This window comes from Cygnus atratus, chromosome 19, assembly GCF_013377495.2.
Source record: "Cygnus atratus isolate AKBS03 ecotype Queensland, Australia chromosome 19, CAtr_DNAZoo_HiC_assembly, whole genome shotgun sequence".
In the NCBI taxonomy this organism is placed as follows: Eukaryota; Metazoa; Chordata; class Aves; order Anseriformes; family Anatidae; genus Cygnus; species Cygnus atratus.
Window position 1 is genome coordinate 3,378 of NC_066380.1, and position 14,938 is coordinate 18,315.

At 50.0% G+C, this 14,938-nt stretch overlaps 2 long non-coding RNA genes across 2 annotated transcripts; both read right to left on the reverse strand.

Moving 5' to 3' along the window:
- Nucleotides 1–6,147: 6,147 nt before the first annotated feature.
- Nucleotides 6,148–7,011, reverse strand: LOC118252223 (uncharacterized). The gene is made up of 4 exons (XR_004780089.2): nt 6,965–7,011; nt 6,813–6,865; nt 6,479–6,713; nt 6,148–6,302 (listed from the first exon to the last, which is right to left on the reverse strand). It is a non-coding gene; the product is annotated as an uncharacterized LOC118252223 (long non-coding RNA).
- A 4,829-nt stretch (nt 7,012–11,840) lies between these two features.
- On the reverse strand, nt 11,841–12,837 carry LOC118252260 (uncharacterized). The gene is made up of 4 exons (XR_004780101.2): nt 12,699–12,837; nt 12,481–12,628; nt 12,287–12,341; nt 11,841–11,935 (listed from the first exon to the last, which is right to left on the reverse strand). It is a non-coding gene; the product is annotated as an uncharacterized LOC118252260 (long non-coding RNA).
- Nucleotides 12,838–14,938: the final 2,101 nt, after the last annotated feature.

Consider the following 14,938-nt stretch of genomic DNA (forward strand, 5'->3'; position numbering starts at 1 on the left):
TAACCCTAACCCTAACCCTAACCCTAACCCTAACCCTAACCCTAACCCTAACCCTAACCCTAACCCTAACCCTAACCCTAACCCTAACCCTAACCCTAACCCTAACCCTAACCCTAACCCTAACCCTAACCCTAACCCTAACCCTAACCCTAACCCTAACCCTAACCCTAACCCTAACCCTAACCCTAACCCTAACCCTAACCCTAACCCTAACCCTAACCCTAACCCTAACCCTAACCCTAACCCTAACCCTAACCCTAACCCTAACCCTAACCCTAACCCTAACCCTAACCCTAACCCTAACCCTAACCCTAACCCTAACCCTAACCCTAACCCTAACCCTAACCCTAACCCTAACCCTAACCCTAACCCTAACCCTAACCCTAACCCTAACCCTAACCCTAACCCTAACCCTAACCCTAACCCTAACCCTAACCCTAACCCTAACCCTAACCCTAACCCTAACCCTAACCCTAACCCTAACCCTAACCCTAACCCTAACCCTAACCCTAACCCTAACCCTAACCCTAACCCTAACCCTAACCCTAACCCTAACCCTAACCCTAACCCTAACCCTAACCCTAACCCTAACCCTAACCCTAACCCTAACCCTAACCCTAACCCTAACCCTAACCCTAACCCTAACCCTAACCCTAACCCTAACCCTAACCCTAACCCTAACCCTAACCCTAACCCTAACCCTAACCCTAACCCTAACCCTAACCCTAACCCTAACCCTAACCCTAACCCTAACCCTAACCCTAACCCTAACCCTAACCCTAACCCTAACCCTAACCCTAACCCTAACCCTAACCCTAACCCTAACCCTAACCCTAACCCTAACCCTAACCCTAACCCTAACCCTAACCCTAACCCTAACCCTAACCCTAACCCTAACCCTAACCCTAACCCTAACCCTAACCCTAACCCTAACCCTAACCCTAACCCTAACCCTAACCCTAACCCTAACCCTAACCCTAACCCTAACCCTAACCCTAACCCTAACCCTAACCCTAACCCTAACCCTAACCCTAACCCTAACCCTAACCCTAACCCTAACCCTAACCCTAACCCTAACCCTAACCCTAACCCTAACCCTAACCCTAACCCTAACCCTAACCCTAACCCTAACCCTAACCCTAACCCTAACCCTAACCCTAACCCTAACCCTAACCCTAACCCTAACCCTAACCCTAACCCTAACCCTAACCCTAACCCTAACCCTAACCCTAACCCTAACCCTAACCCTAACCCTAACCCTAACCCTAACCCTAACCCTAACCCTAACCCTAACCCTAACCCTAACCCTAACCCTAACCCTAACCCTAACCCTAACCCTAACCCTAACCCTAACCCTAACCCTAACCCTAACCCTAACCCTAACCCTAACCCTAACCCTAACCCTAACCCTAACCCTAACCCTAACCCTAACCCTAACCCTAACCCTAACCCTAACCCTAACCCTAACCCTAACCCTAACCCTAACCCTAACCCTAACCCTAACCCTAACCCTAACCCTAACCCTAACCCTAACCCTAACCCTAACCCTAACCCTAACCCTAACCCTAACCCTAACCCTAACCCTAACCCTAACCCTAACCCTAACCCTAACCCTAACCCTAACCCTAACCCTAACCCTAACCCTAACCCTAACCCTAACCCTAACCCTAACCCTAACCCTAACCCTAACCCTAACCCTAACCCTAACCCTAACCCTAACCCTAACCCTAACCCTAACCCTAACCCTAACCCTAACCCTAACCCTAACCCTAACCCTAACCCTAACCCTAACCCTAACCCTAACCCTAACCCTAACCCTAACCCTAACCCTAACCCTAACCCTAACCCTAACCCTAACCCTAACCCTAACCCTAACCCTAACCCTAACCCTAACCCTAACCCTAACCCTAACCCTAACCCTAACCCTAACCCTAACCCTAACCCTAACCCTAACCCTAACCCTAACCCTAACCCTAACCCTAACCCTAACCCTAACCCTAACCCTAACCCTAACCCTAACCCTAACCCTAACCCTAACCCTAACCCTAACCCTAACCCTAACCCTAACCCTAACCCTAACCCTAACCCTAACCCTAACCCTAACCCTAACCCTAACCCTAAACCCTAACCCTAACCCTAACCCTAACCCTAACCCTAACCCTAAACCCTAACCCTAACCCTAACCCTAACCCTAACCCTAACCCTAACCCTAACCCTAATCCAATATGGCCTCCCGGAAGGGCAATGTCCAGGAACTACATCTCCCGGCATGCTCGGGGCACCCAAGATGGCCTACCGGAAGCCCGGTGCCGGAAAACTACATCTCCCGGCAAGCTCCGGGAAACCAATATGGCCTACCGGAAGCCCAGTGCCGGAAAACTACGTCTCCCGGCATGCTCCGGGAAACCAATATGGCCTCCCGGAAGCCCAGTGCCGGAAAACTACCTCTCCCGGCATGCTCCGGGAATCCAATATGGCCTCCCGGAAGCCCAGTGCCGGAAAACTACTTCTCCCGGCATGCTCCGGGAATCCAATATGGCCTCCCGGAAGCCCAGTGCCGGAAAACTACATCTCCCGGCATGCTCCGGGAAACCAACATGGCTTCCCGGAAGCCCAGTGCCGGAAAACTACTTCTCCCGGCATGCTCTGTAAAACCAATATGGCCTCCCGGAAGCCCAGTGCCGGAAAACAGCGTCTCCCGGCATGCACTGGGAAAACAATATGGCCTCCCGGAAGCCCAGTGCCGGAAAACTACATCTCCCGGCATGCTCTGGGAATCCAATATGGCCTCCCGGAAGCCCAGTGCCGGAAAACTACATCTCCCGGCATGCTCTGGGAATCCAATATGGCCTCCCGGAAGCCCAGTTCCCTCGAAGTAAATCTCCCGGCATGCTCTGGGAAACCAATATGGCCTCCCGGAAGCCCAGTGCCGGAAAACTACATCTCCCGGGATGCTCCGGGAAAACAATATGGCTTGCCGGAAGCCCAGTGCCCGAGAACTAAATCTCCCGGCATGCTCTGGGAAACCAATATGGCCTCCCGGAAGCCCAGTGCCTGACAACTACATTTCCCAGCACTCTCCGGGAAATTGAGCCTCGCTGCTTGCCGTAGAACGCCATTATTTGCTCTGTTACATTCCACCTGCCGTTTTCTGTTTATGGAGGTTTTTTTCCCTCCGTTTTGGGGGTTTCCCCTCAATTTTGGGTTTTTACCTCTCCATTTCAGGGTTCTTCCCCACAATTTTGGGGTTCCTTCCCCTAATTTGGGGCTTCGCCCCCCCCCGTTTTGGGGTTCCCCCTCCGTTTTGGGGATTCCCCCCCGATTCCAAGCCCCCCACAATTTTGGGGTCCCCCACCATCGTTGTTTGGCCTGCCACCCTAACATTAAAGTTCTTTCCCCAAATTTTGGTCTTCTCACCACATTTTTGAGGTTCCTTCCCTTAATTTGGGGCTTCGCCCCCCGAGTTCTGGGCCTTTAACCCCAATTATGGGGGGGGTCTCCCCCCAATTTTGGGGAGTCCCCCCCAGTTGAGGGGTCCACGTTCAATTCTGGAATTGCACACTTCCATTTAAGTGTTCTTCCCCCCACTTTGGGGGTTCAATCCCCCCTAATTTGGGGCTTCCTCCCCTAATTTTAAGGGACCCGACCAATTTTGGGGGTCCCCCCCCATTTTAGAGTCCCCCCACCATCCTTTTTTGGGTTTCCCCCTAATATTAGAGTTCTTCTGCCCAGTTTTGGGGGACCCCACAATTTTGAGGTTCCTTCCCCTAATTTGGGGCTTCAACCCATCAATCTTTTTGGGGGGGCCCCACTCTCCTATTTTGGCCTTCCGCCCTAATATTAGGCCTAACCCTTATCAACCCTCACCCCTAACTCTAAGGCCCCCACTGATCTAACCCTATCCCCTGAACCTAACCCTAAAATCCCTAACCCTAAAAACCCTAGAAACCCTTACAGCCCTAACCCAATAACATTTACCATGCTAAACCTGTAAAGACCTATGCCTAAAACCCCTAACCCAAAAAACTTAAGACCCTCAAAACCCTAACCCTGGATAACTTAACCTGAAAAAAAATTAAAACCTTAAAACCCTAACCCTAAATACCTGACCACAAATAAAACCCTAAGACCCTAACCCTAAAACCCCTATCACCACTAAAGCCCCAAAAACTCTGAAGCCCTAACACCCTAACCCCACCAAACCCTAACTATTAAAACTCCGACCCTAACAACCTTAAAATCCTAACCCTAAACCCTGAAAACCCTAACCCTGAAACCCAACCCTAGTGCCTTAGCCCTGAAACCTTAAAACCCTAACACCTTGTTAGAAACACTCTGTAACCAATACCACAGGCTCAGGCAAGGATCTCAGTGAAGTAGCATTTTTATTCACGATTGCAATGGCAGGCGTCCCACAAGCCACCTACTAGTTCCATAACACAGTTCATATAAATTTTTTTTTTCCTCTCGCTGACCGGGACCCTCCCCAGTTTCCCCATTGTCTGGGTAATCCAGGTTCGCAATCTATCCGGTGCTTCACAGAAAATACACAGCTGCTGGCCTGTTACAAGTCAATTTTCTTTTTTTCTTGACTGTTTTCCTCTTTGAGGTGGGTATGTTTCTTACACTGGGATTTCCACCCAATTGCTCTAAGGATTGTGGTTGTCTGCACTTTACAAGGTTGTCTTTTAAGCTTTCTTATCACTGCAAGCATATCTCAATACCACCTTCCTTCCCTCTCTAAACGATGTAACTCCGTGCAAAAACATCTTTATTCCCACAACCTTGATCCCCTTACCCTAAAATCCTTATTCCCTTTAACCCTAACAACTCTAACCACAACCCTAACCCTTCATATCAACCCCCCAACGCTAATGACACTGACTAACGATCCAAACCCCAAACTGCCCCTAACCCCAGACAACTGTTATAATGACTGAGTCCCAAAAAGGTCTGCAATCAAAGTTTAGTTTATTAAACGAATAGAGGCAAGCAAACAGCGCTGGGTGCGCTGGGAGTCTCTGCTCCGCCAAGACGCATACCCGTTACGTAAGACGGCTGATTTTTTATACTCCTAGGCTACTTCATATTTATTACTACTTTAAAAAGAGGCAGGGTTATTATAATTGGTTTCCCGAATCCAAAGTCCTCCCAAGGGCGCCTGCTTATCAGTCTCTGGTAGTCTCTTGGGGGCCGCTCGGACGGGAGGCTCATATTCTTCCTCCTTATCTGGTGGTCTCTTGGCCGGATGTCAGAAGTTACTGCACGTCCGTGCAGAGTCAGCAGTTTTTTCTCTAAAGAAATCCCTTTGTTCTCTTATCACCTAAACCCAGGCCTCAATGTTAACCCTTCAAATCCCTTAGTGGCACGAATTGCTGGACCATTCCTTACACAACCAACAAAGAAACAGACACAAAGCTGAAAACTACAAAAAGGCAAAACCCTGGATACAGACCCCAAATCACAAACACGCGACCAAAATGCTACAGAAAAGCCCCAGACGCAGGCCCCAAGCACATCCCAAAGCCAAAATGCAGGCCCCAAACACTACAGCAAAGCCCCCAAACACCAGACGCAGGCTGCAGAAGTCTACGAGCAAGCCCCAAACTGCCCCCAGACGCAGGCCCCAACCACACCTGGATGCAGACCCCAACTGTCCACAAGCAGCTCCCAACCCCCCCCCATGAACTGAAACGCCCCCCTCCCCAGATGCAGACGCCAAGCCCCCCCAGAGGCAGGCCCCAAGGGTGTGCAAGCAGCTCCCAACCCCCCCATCCCCCCAGAGGCAGGCCCCAAAGCCCCACAGAGGGAAGCCCCTAGCATCTACAAGCAACTCACAACCCCTCCCAGCTGCAGGCCCCTACGGTGTACAAGCAGCTCGCAACACCCCCCCAGACACAGGTCCCAAAAGTGTACAAGCAGCTCTCAACTCCCCCAACATGGGCACCTACAGTAGACAAGCACCTCTCACCTCCCCCCAGCTGCAGACCCCAAAGGTGTACAAGCAGCTCACAACCACCCCCCAAGATGCAAGCCCCGAAGGTGTACAAGCAGCTCCACACCCCCCCCAGACACTGGCCCCAACCCTCCCCCCAAGACACAGGCCCCAGAAGCCTGCACATATGCCAAGAAAGTATTAATGCAGGTGCCAAATGCTACAGACAGGCCCAAAAGCACAGGCACAGTCCCCAGATGCTCGAGGCTGAGATGTAACTTGGCTGTCTGAATTACTGGAAATCAGCTTTCATTCTTAGCGAGGTGTGCGCAGGCTAGACAGGATGGGGCTTCAGGCACCTCTTCACCTGTGGAAACACATTGCCATCAGGCACTGCCATGCCAGACAAGCTTTTTCTGTTAAAACACCCTTCTCAGATGCCCTGCGGCATTCATGTGACTTGCTTTGCTCCGATTCTAAAGACTAATGTCACAGCCCACCTTGCCTGTGGCACCTGATAAACAGAAGAGAAAGCGACCATACCGTTTTGGAAGCCATCACTGCACGTGCCGCTCCTTGATGCTCTGTAACCTCTTCTCGAATCCTCAGCCACTTCTGTGGAAAGCCTGCCATTGCACCTGCAAAGCAAGATGGATACCCTTCACAGTCACCTTGTGCTACTTGGCCATCCTGCTCCAACCCCACTCACGACCAGCCTGCCCTTCTCGTGCTGCTCTTCAGGAGTGCAGCTTGGCCCCTCTGACTCTGTGCAAGGCACCTGCGAAAGAAAAAGAAAAGCATAGGCCGCGGCAGCATCCAAAGCCACAGCACAGCTAGGACAGGTACTCTCATCTGCTCCCCTACTCTGCCCCCTCACCTGCCCTCGAGGCAGAGGCTTCCATCTGCTCTCTTAAGCCAGCTACAACACCTCTGGAATATAAACAGGACTTTAACTGTATTTTGTGTAGTTAAGTAAGTGCAGTGACAACCGCAACCCTAAAATAACTGCTCCATCTGTTCATCGCTCACCTTACCAAAAGCAGCTCTGGTCGTGAAGTCCCGTGTTGTACACTGTGTTTCAGCTTTAACAAATGAAAACAGTCAGAAGATAATCATTCACATGTCAGCATTAGCACCCATCCCTCAACAACACAAGGGACCCCATTTCTAATTTTATCGTTTCAAAACAGCAGCCCCCTTGCCTCAGCATCTGGAAAGTAGATCAAGCCAGTCACCGGGTTGCCTACCGAGTGCTTGACAGTTCCAGAAGGAGCTCTTTCCTGTGACCGGTTCCTCCTAAGGTTTACCCCTCTACTGGGGTGGGGAAAGAAATAAAAAAATTCAAAACCACATATCTGCAAGCTTTCAAGATTCAACAGACCTCCTCCAGCACACTGTTCAAGCACTATGCAAACAGCTGCTCGCAAGCAGCTCGAGTCTCCCCCTCCACATTTGCCAAACACCACTGAGATGACTGTGCCAGCTGCCCTTCAGTACGTGCCCAGAGGCAGACCGGATGTCTTTGCCAAAACAGTCCGGACAACGCATTAGTACACCGATGGACCGCCACATTAGCTACCATCACTAACTGCCAGGCAGGACAGCTCCAGGCCAAACACACACACACAGGCACGCTACAAACATTACAAACAAAACACAGAACACAAGGCGCAAAATAAAATGACTCCCAGAAGGAAGCACTATGGCGACAGCAAGTCAGAGAACAGGTGCCGTGCAGCAGTCCCAAGGAGAGACTCAAATGTCACAACATGTGACTGGAAGCAACTGCCAGAACTGGGATGATGGAGGCATAAAAAGCCTGCCTTTAAGACCAGAGACCAGAAGGATGGGGAGTGCAAACCCCATAAGAAAAATGCTTCGGAAATGAACTCCCAAGACAGAGCTCCTGATGCGACAGATGACTTCTGCAAGAGTGAGGATGGAAACGGATGCCATCTGAAACTGAATATGATGCACAAGACCTGAAACAGATCTGCACTTTAGGCTGCAACTGCAAGACAAGAAGTGCTCGGATCAGACCCATGATGACAAAACAAGCGTTTAGGACCTTTGGCGCTGCTACCAAGTTGCCAGTCTAGTCAGTCCAGTGCAAGAAGCAAAGAGGATATCAAGACCCAAGGAGCGCATAACACAGAACACACGCTGCAGAAGCAGCACTACAAGACAGATGGACAGATAGGAACTGTCCTGCCTGGCACATACACTCACGCTACAAAATACCGCCTGCTCCTTCTATTAGCCTGGTGACCCAGCCTCAAGCAGCCTGAAGGTGACCCAGCCTGAACCACCCTCACAGTGGCACCAAGTATATTCAGCCAGCTGGCTCCGTGCTGCTCTGGCTCCCAGCTCCCATCAGCCACTCCACACATGCAAATACCAGGTGCCCCTAAACTTAGCTCTCAGATTGCTGGATGGTAAATTCCCTCCACCTCAAGAAATGCACAGCCACTGAGAGACATCTTAGCCCATTGCCAGGCTTATCATCATCTGCAAAAACAGAGTACCAGCATTCACTAACACACCGGCCCTGATGCCCACCTCCTCCACAATGCTGACTATCACTGAAGCAACATACGGTTGTGCTCACCCATTCCTCTGTGAGTCCAAGCTCCAACAGTACAGCCAGTATCACCCACACCACCTGGGAAAACAAAGGGATAAAATGATCGTTGTGTTCTCAAGTAATCACCTGCCACACTGCTCCTCTATCCCACCCAGCTTCACCTCAGACCCTCAGCAGATTCTGAGGAAGGCCTGCCACAGCACCTACTGAAACAGAGGGGAAACACTTCAAAGACTTGCCTTAGGGGTCATTGCTTAGGGACACTGACTGGGCTGACGACCCTCTCGCCTTTTCTCAGCACTCCACGATGTGGGAATTCACCTCTCCAAGACTGCAGGAAGCACCCACAAAAGAAAAAAAAAAAAGAAAAGGCAGATCCTCAGGCACCTCACAGGCACAGCCTACCTGCTGCAATACCTCTCTTTCGCTAGCTCTTTTTCTTCAGCTGCTCACATGCTCCAACTCGGCTGGGGCGGTACCACACGGCGGTGGGGCAGGCCGGGGCAGCACCACGCAAAGAGCCACCCACATCCGCCCCCCCAAACCAGAAACATTAGTCCAAAACCACAGAACCGGGACCCCAAACCACATGGAGCCATGCTCCCAAACTGTACATGAACATACACAAGCCCAAGACTGAGGGCCATGATGGCCGCCATCAAGAAATGTAGACTACATCAAGCTCTGGAGAGAGATCAGCCTTTTAAAGTCCCAATGAAAGACAAGAAACACTTCATTACTAGTCCCGTGCCAACCAGACAATACATTTAAGACCCATGATACGGTGCTCAGCAAGCACTGCAGAAGCCAAGAACTATGGGAACAAGACCTGATAAATGGATACTATAGTACACAGAAACAAACATACACCATAGAACACATGCTGGAACTGCCCTGCCTGGCACACGCTAGGCTGAAAAGGATGAACCCAGGGCCTCTTCACACAGTTGTTACTGGATTCTGTTCCTCTGCTGCACTGATTTAAAAGCCATCCCCATGAACATATCACACAGACACCAAGGTACAACCCCACCCAAGACACAGATGTGGCATTTCAGGCCAAACTTAGCTTTAGGGACTGCTGGAAAGCAGGCTTCATCCTCAAGGCACACGCAGGCTAGATGACATGGGGCTCCAGGCACCTCTTCACCTGCGGAAACACACTGCAATCAGACACCGCCACGCCAGACAAACTTTTCCTGTTAAAACACCCTTCTCAGATGCCCTGTGGCATGCAAGTCATCTCCTTTGCTCCAATTCGAAAGACTGATGTTATAGCCCACCTTGCCTGTGGCACCTGATGAACAGAAGAGAAAATGACCGCAGCGCTTGGAAACCATCCCTGCACGTGCTGCTCCTTGTCACTCTCTGGTCTCCTCTCAAGTCCTCAGCCACTTGTGTGGAAAGCCTGCCATGGCACCTGCAAAGCAAGACAGAGACCCTTCAGAGTCACCTCACGCTACTTGGCCATTCCGCTCCAACCCAGCTCATGATGAGCCACCCTACTTACGCAGCTCTTCAGAATGCAGTTTGCTCCTTTGAACCTCTGCGAGACACCTGTCAAAGAGGAAGAAAAGCATAGGCCGAGGCAGCATCCAAAGCCACAGCACAGCTAGGACAGTTACTCTCATCTGCTGCCTTACCTCCACCCGCTTACCTACCCCGAGGCAGATGCTTCCATCTACCCTCTTAAGCCAGCTACAACACCTCTAAAACAGAAAAGAGGGGAAACTTAGAGTGACAGTGAGAACCGCAACCCAACTATAAGTGCTCCATCTGTTCATCGCTCACCTTGCCAGAGGCAGCTCTGGGTGTGACGTCCCAGGTTGTACACTGCGTTTAAGCTTTAACAAATGAAAACAGTCAGAAGATAATCATTCAGATGCCAGTATTAGCACCCATCCCTCAACAACACAAGGGACCCCATTGCCAATGTTACCATTTCAAAACAGCAGACAACTTGCCTCGGCACCTCAGAAGTAGACCAAGCCACTCACCAAGCTGCCAAACGAGAGCTTGACAGCTCCAGAAGGTGCTCTTTCCTTTGACCGGTTCCTTGTACAGTTTATCTAGGAGTGGAGAAAAAAAAAAAAAACACGCTCCACATCTGCGAGCCTTCAAGATTCAACGACAGACCTCTCCTCTAGCACTATTCAAGCACTATGCAAACAGCTGCTCGCAAGCAGCTCAGGTCTCCCCCTCCACATTTGCCAAACACCACTGAGATGACTGTGCCAGCTGCCCTTCAGTACGTGCCCAGAGGCAGACCGGATGTCTTTGCCAAAACAGTCCGGACAATGCATTAGTACACCGATGGACCGCCACATTAGCTACCATCACTAACTGCCAGGCAGGACAGCTCCAGGCCAAACACACACACACAGGCACGCTACAAACATTACAAACAAAACACAGAACACAAGGCGCAAAAAAAAAAAAAAAAGACTCCCAGAGGGAAGCCCTACAGCGACAGCAAGTCAGAACAGGTGCTCTGCAGCAGACCCAAGGAGAGACTCAAACGTCACAACATGTGACTGGAAGCAACTGCCAGAACTGGGATGATGGAGGCATAAAAAGCCTGCCTTTAAGACAAGAGACCAGAAGGATGGGGAGTGCAAACCCCATAAGAAAAATGCTTCGGAAATGAACTCCCAAGACAGAGCTCCTGATGCGACCCAGATGACTTCTGCAAGAGTGAGGATGGAAACAGATGCGATCTGAAACTGAATATGATGCACAAGACCTGAAACACATCTGCGCTTTAAGCTGCGACTGCCAGTCAAGAAGCGCTCAAATCAGCCCTACGATGATGAAACAAGCATTTAGGACCTTTGGTGTGGCTAGCAAGTTGCCCATCTAATCTGTCCAGTGGAAGAAGGCAATGAGGATATCAAGACCTGAGGAGCGCGTAACATATCATGATCACATCAAGAAACATTTGATACAAAAAAAATTACATGCACAGAAGAAATGATCTCTTTAGGCTCCCACTGCAAGACAAGAAATGCTCAGCTTCCAATTGAGCATCAACATTATTCCAGTGAGGTCAAGGGTTCAATGCCCTCAGGATGGCTTCCCCAGGGCCTGCCAAGCACCAAGAGCAACAGCACAGCACAGACAACACAGAACACAGACACCAAGCTGGAACTGCCCTGCCTGGCACATGCTCAAGCTGTACCTGACAGAATCCCACCCCCCCACACACTCTGTCTGACCGTGATCAATCCTAAATGGCCCCATCCACTGCAATGACTTAAAAGCACAGACCCTCACCCCATGTGTGCATTCAAAACCCCAAAGCAAACATAGCACTTGCCCCCAACTTAGCTTGGGAATGATGGGAGGCAGGTTCCATCCTCATCAAGGAACACAAAGGCTAGCCAGGACATTGCTTCCGGCATAAGGCTCCTCTTCACCTGCAGAAATAAAGTGCCATCAGGCACTGGCACACCAGCCAAACTTCTTCCAGTGAAACACCCACATCAAAAACAAAACAGTAGTCCACTGACCTGCTCTGCTATTGAAGTCAGACAGACAAACTCTAGACAACTGCCCGCCTTCCCCTGCCAACCACCCCCAAACACACAGTATTTGCCCCTAGACTTAATTCTCAGGGGTCTGAATCCATCCTCAAGGTGGACCACAGAGGCCAACTAGGATGTTCCCAGTATCTTCTTCGTCCCCGGAAAAAAGGACTCACCCAGAGGTGGGACAAATAGACTACCAAACCAAAACCAATGCCCTTTTTCCAACTTTTCTCCACTCACCTTCCCGATCCAGGCTTAGCGCTTCCATTTACTGTGCTGAGCCAAGGTCACGTAGCTTAGACCAAGGAGAAAGAACAAACAAATGTGACAATCCACAAAACAGTCTATACCCACTCCTCTTCTTTCCTCCTTTCCCCAACAGCCAAGAAGCCCCAGACCCACATTCCCCAACCCCGTACCACCGCTTCACTCACCTAACATACCAATTTGATGCATCACGCTCCCAGCTCCTCTTGCGCTCCGAGCATCTCCAGCATTTCACGAACTGGAACCGCTGACGCCTGGCGCGCCACAGGAACGTGGCAGGAGATGTACTCTGCTGTCGCAAGGTGCTTCCAAAGCCTGCCCAACAGGCAAAGCACATTAACACAATCCACTGACCAACTCAGGGCTCACACTGCCGTCCACTCACCCTCGTGCCTCATTCAAGTGTCCATGCCCATGCCCTGGGCTACAAGAAGGTCATATCCGTGATGGACAAGCAAACAGTACAGCTCCTTGCAGAGGACTCAAACACAGAGACGAGAGCCAGAAAAATAAAAAACCACCCTCAGGTCCACAAATGCCAAAAGGCCATGAATGCACAGCAGCCCCAACAGGGGTAATCACACACTTATCCTCTACAGATGAAAAAGGTGACCCTGCTCAGTCTCTCCATAATACTGCGCTTATGCGGTCAAGCCCCTTGCGATGCATACTGAATCTCTTTGTGAAGCCTCTGGACAGTTACGCAAATGGCTTGATATATCTAGAGATTAAAAGATAACTCAAATAAAAAGGAAGCATACCCCACCCATTTCCCAAAAACAAGTTAGCTGGCAACACCTCCTAAACATACCTCTATTACATGAATTCCAAGCACTTAAAATCTAGAAGGCTGCAAGGTCTAAAGACTCTACAGCCAGCAAAACAGCAGGCAAAAGTTCCAGAATTATAACAAACTACTGCTAAGCCTGAAAAAGATTACTCCTTATGTGCTTACTGCTGCTGTTTTCAGATATATACTTGCACAGAGATCTTAGATGATACATTGACTCTAAACCCTGCTCCATCATTTCACCATCCAGGTTATATCTTTGGTAATATTTGACAGAACAGGTGAAGACATAAGGCCACATTCACAGTAAGCCCTGTAATTGTGCAAAAATCAAACGGGGCCTAGAATTACAAAGCAAACACAAAGTACTGTCATCTTTCTAACCATAGACGCCATAAAAATTACTCACCTGAAGAAGAGCTATAGGCAATAAATGCACCTACTACTATATAGATTGTTTTACTTTAGATGATCCTACTAGTTGTTACCTCAAAAAGATGTGCTTACCTCTCTCAGTGTGGAAACACATTAGCACACAGACTCTGACCCACACTAAAAAAGAAAAAAAAAACAACCCTGTAACTGACTGAGGAAAAAACAAAGCACTTACCCCCAAAAAAGCAGCTCAGGCAAAATGAACTCTGGTGGGATGCCTGTGGCTCATATACCATTGGGCCCTGCCTGGCACCCCGCCCCAATCACCTGGGAAAGGGGAGGGGCAAAGCACAAGAAGGGATGAAGAGAAAAGGAGGAGCAGCAGCCCTGTTTTTTGGCTGGCTTAGGTCAACAGTGTGCAGAGCACAACAACGAGAACTGGGCTGTTTCTAGAGGCAACAATTCCCATGCTTTTGCTTCAGCTTTCAGTATTGAAAGGACAATGTGACCAAGCAAGTAACTGAAACTATTTCAACTGAAATTAGCTTAAACCTTTCTTTACATAGGCAAAAATAATCTAGGAGTGTAACAGACTACACACGGACGCACACACTCACTCACTCTCAACATAATAACATTACTCAGAGGAGAAATCACACACTTGAGTAGGATATCTGAAAAAACATAAGGCTGTGCTGATAGGTCAAAACAGGACACAGGATACTGGCCCTCTGCTGCACCAACTTAAACCCCCATTGCCAGAAGGTGGGATGAGAGAGCAGTGTGCCATTACAGCGTGTGAGCGACACCTGCTCGGGGACAGGCTGGGCATCAGTCAGCGGGTGGTGAGCAATTGCATTGTGCATCGCTTGTTTCGTACACGTTATTATTAGTTGTACTATTATCATTATTATTATTATTATTCTCTGCCTAAATAAACTGTCTCTATCTCAACCCACAGGCTTTATTTTCCTGTTTCTCTCCCCCATCCCAGAAAGGGAGGGGGGAGGGTGAGCGGAACAGCTGTGTGGTGCTTAGCTGCTGGCCAGTTTAAACCACAACAAGTGGAAACAGTGGGGAAACGTGGAAAGTCACACGTGAAAACGGCAGAAAAATGCACCCCACGCTCTCGGAGAGGGAATAACTATCCTGAGCAACGTGCTGCTGTTGGCATGGAAGCCGAACGGCAAGGCAAAACTACTTTTTCCGGCATGCCCCGGGAACCAACATGGCCGACAGGAAGCCCGGAGCCCAAAGACCACTACTCCCGGCATACTGCAGGGCACGGCGCCTGGCCACAGCTACAGCGCATGCGCGGTACATCTCTGCCTGCAGTACCAACTCTTCGCCAGCAGGTGGGAGAAGAGTGCAACGCGCCACTACTCCGCATGCGCTGCGCATGTCCGCCTGCAGTACTTATTTTTCTCCAGCAGGTGGGAGCAGAGAGCGAGTCGCCACTG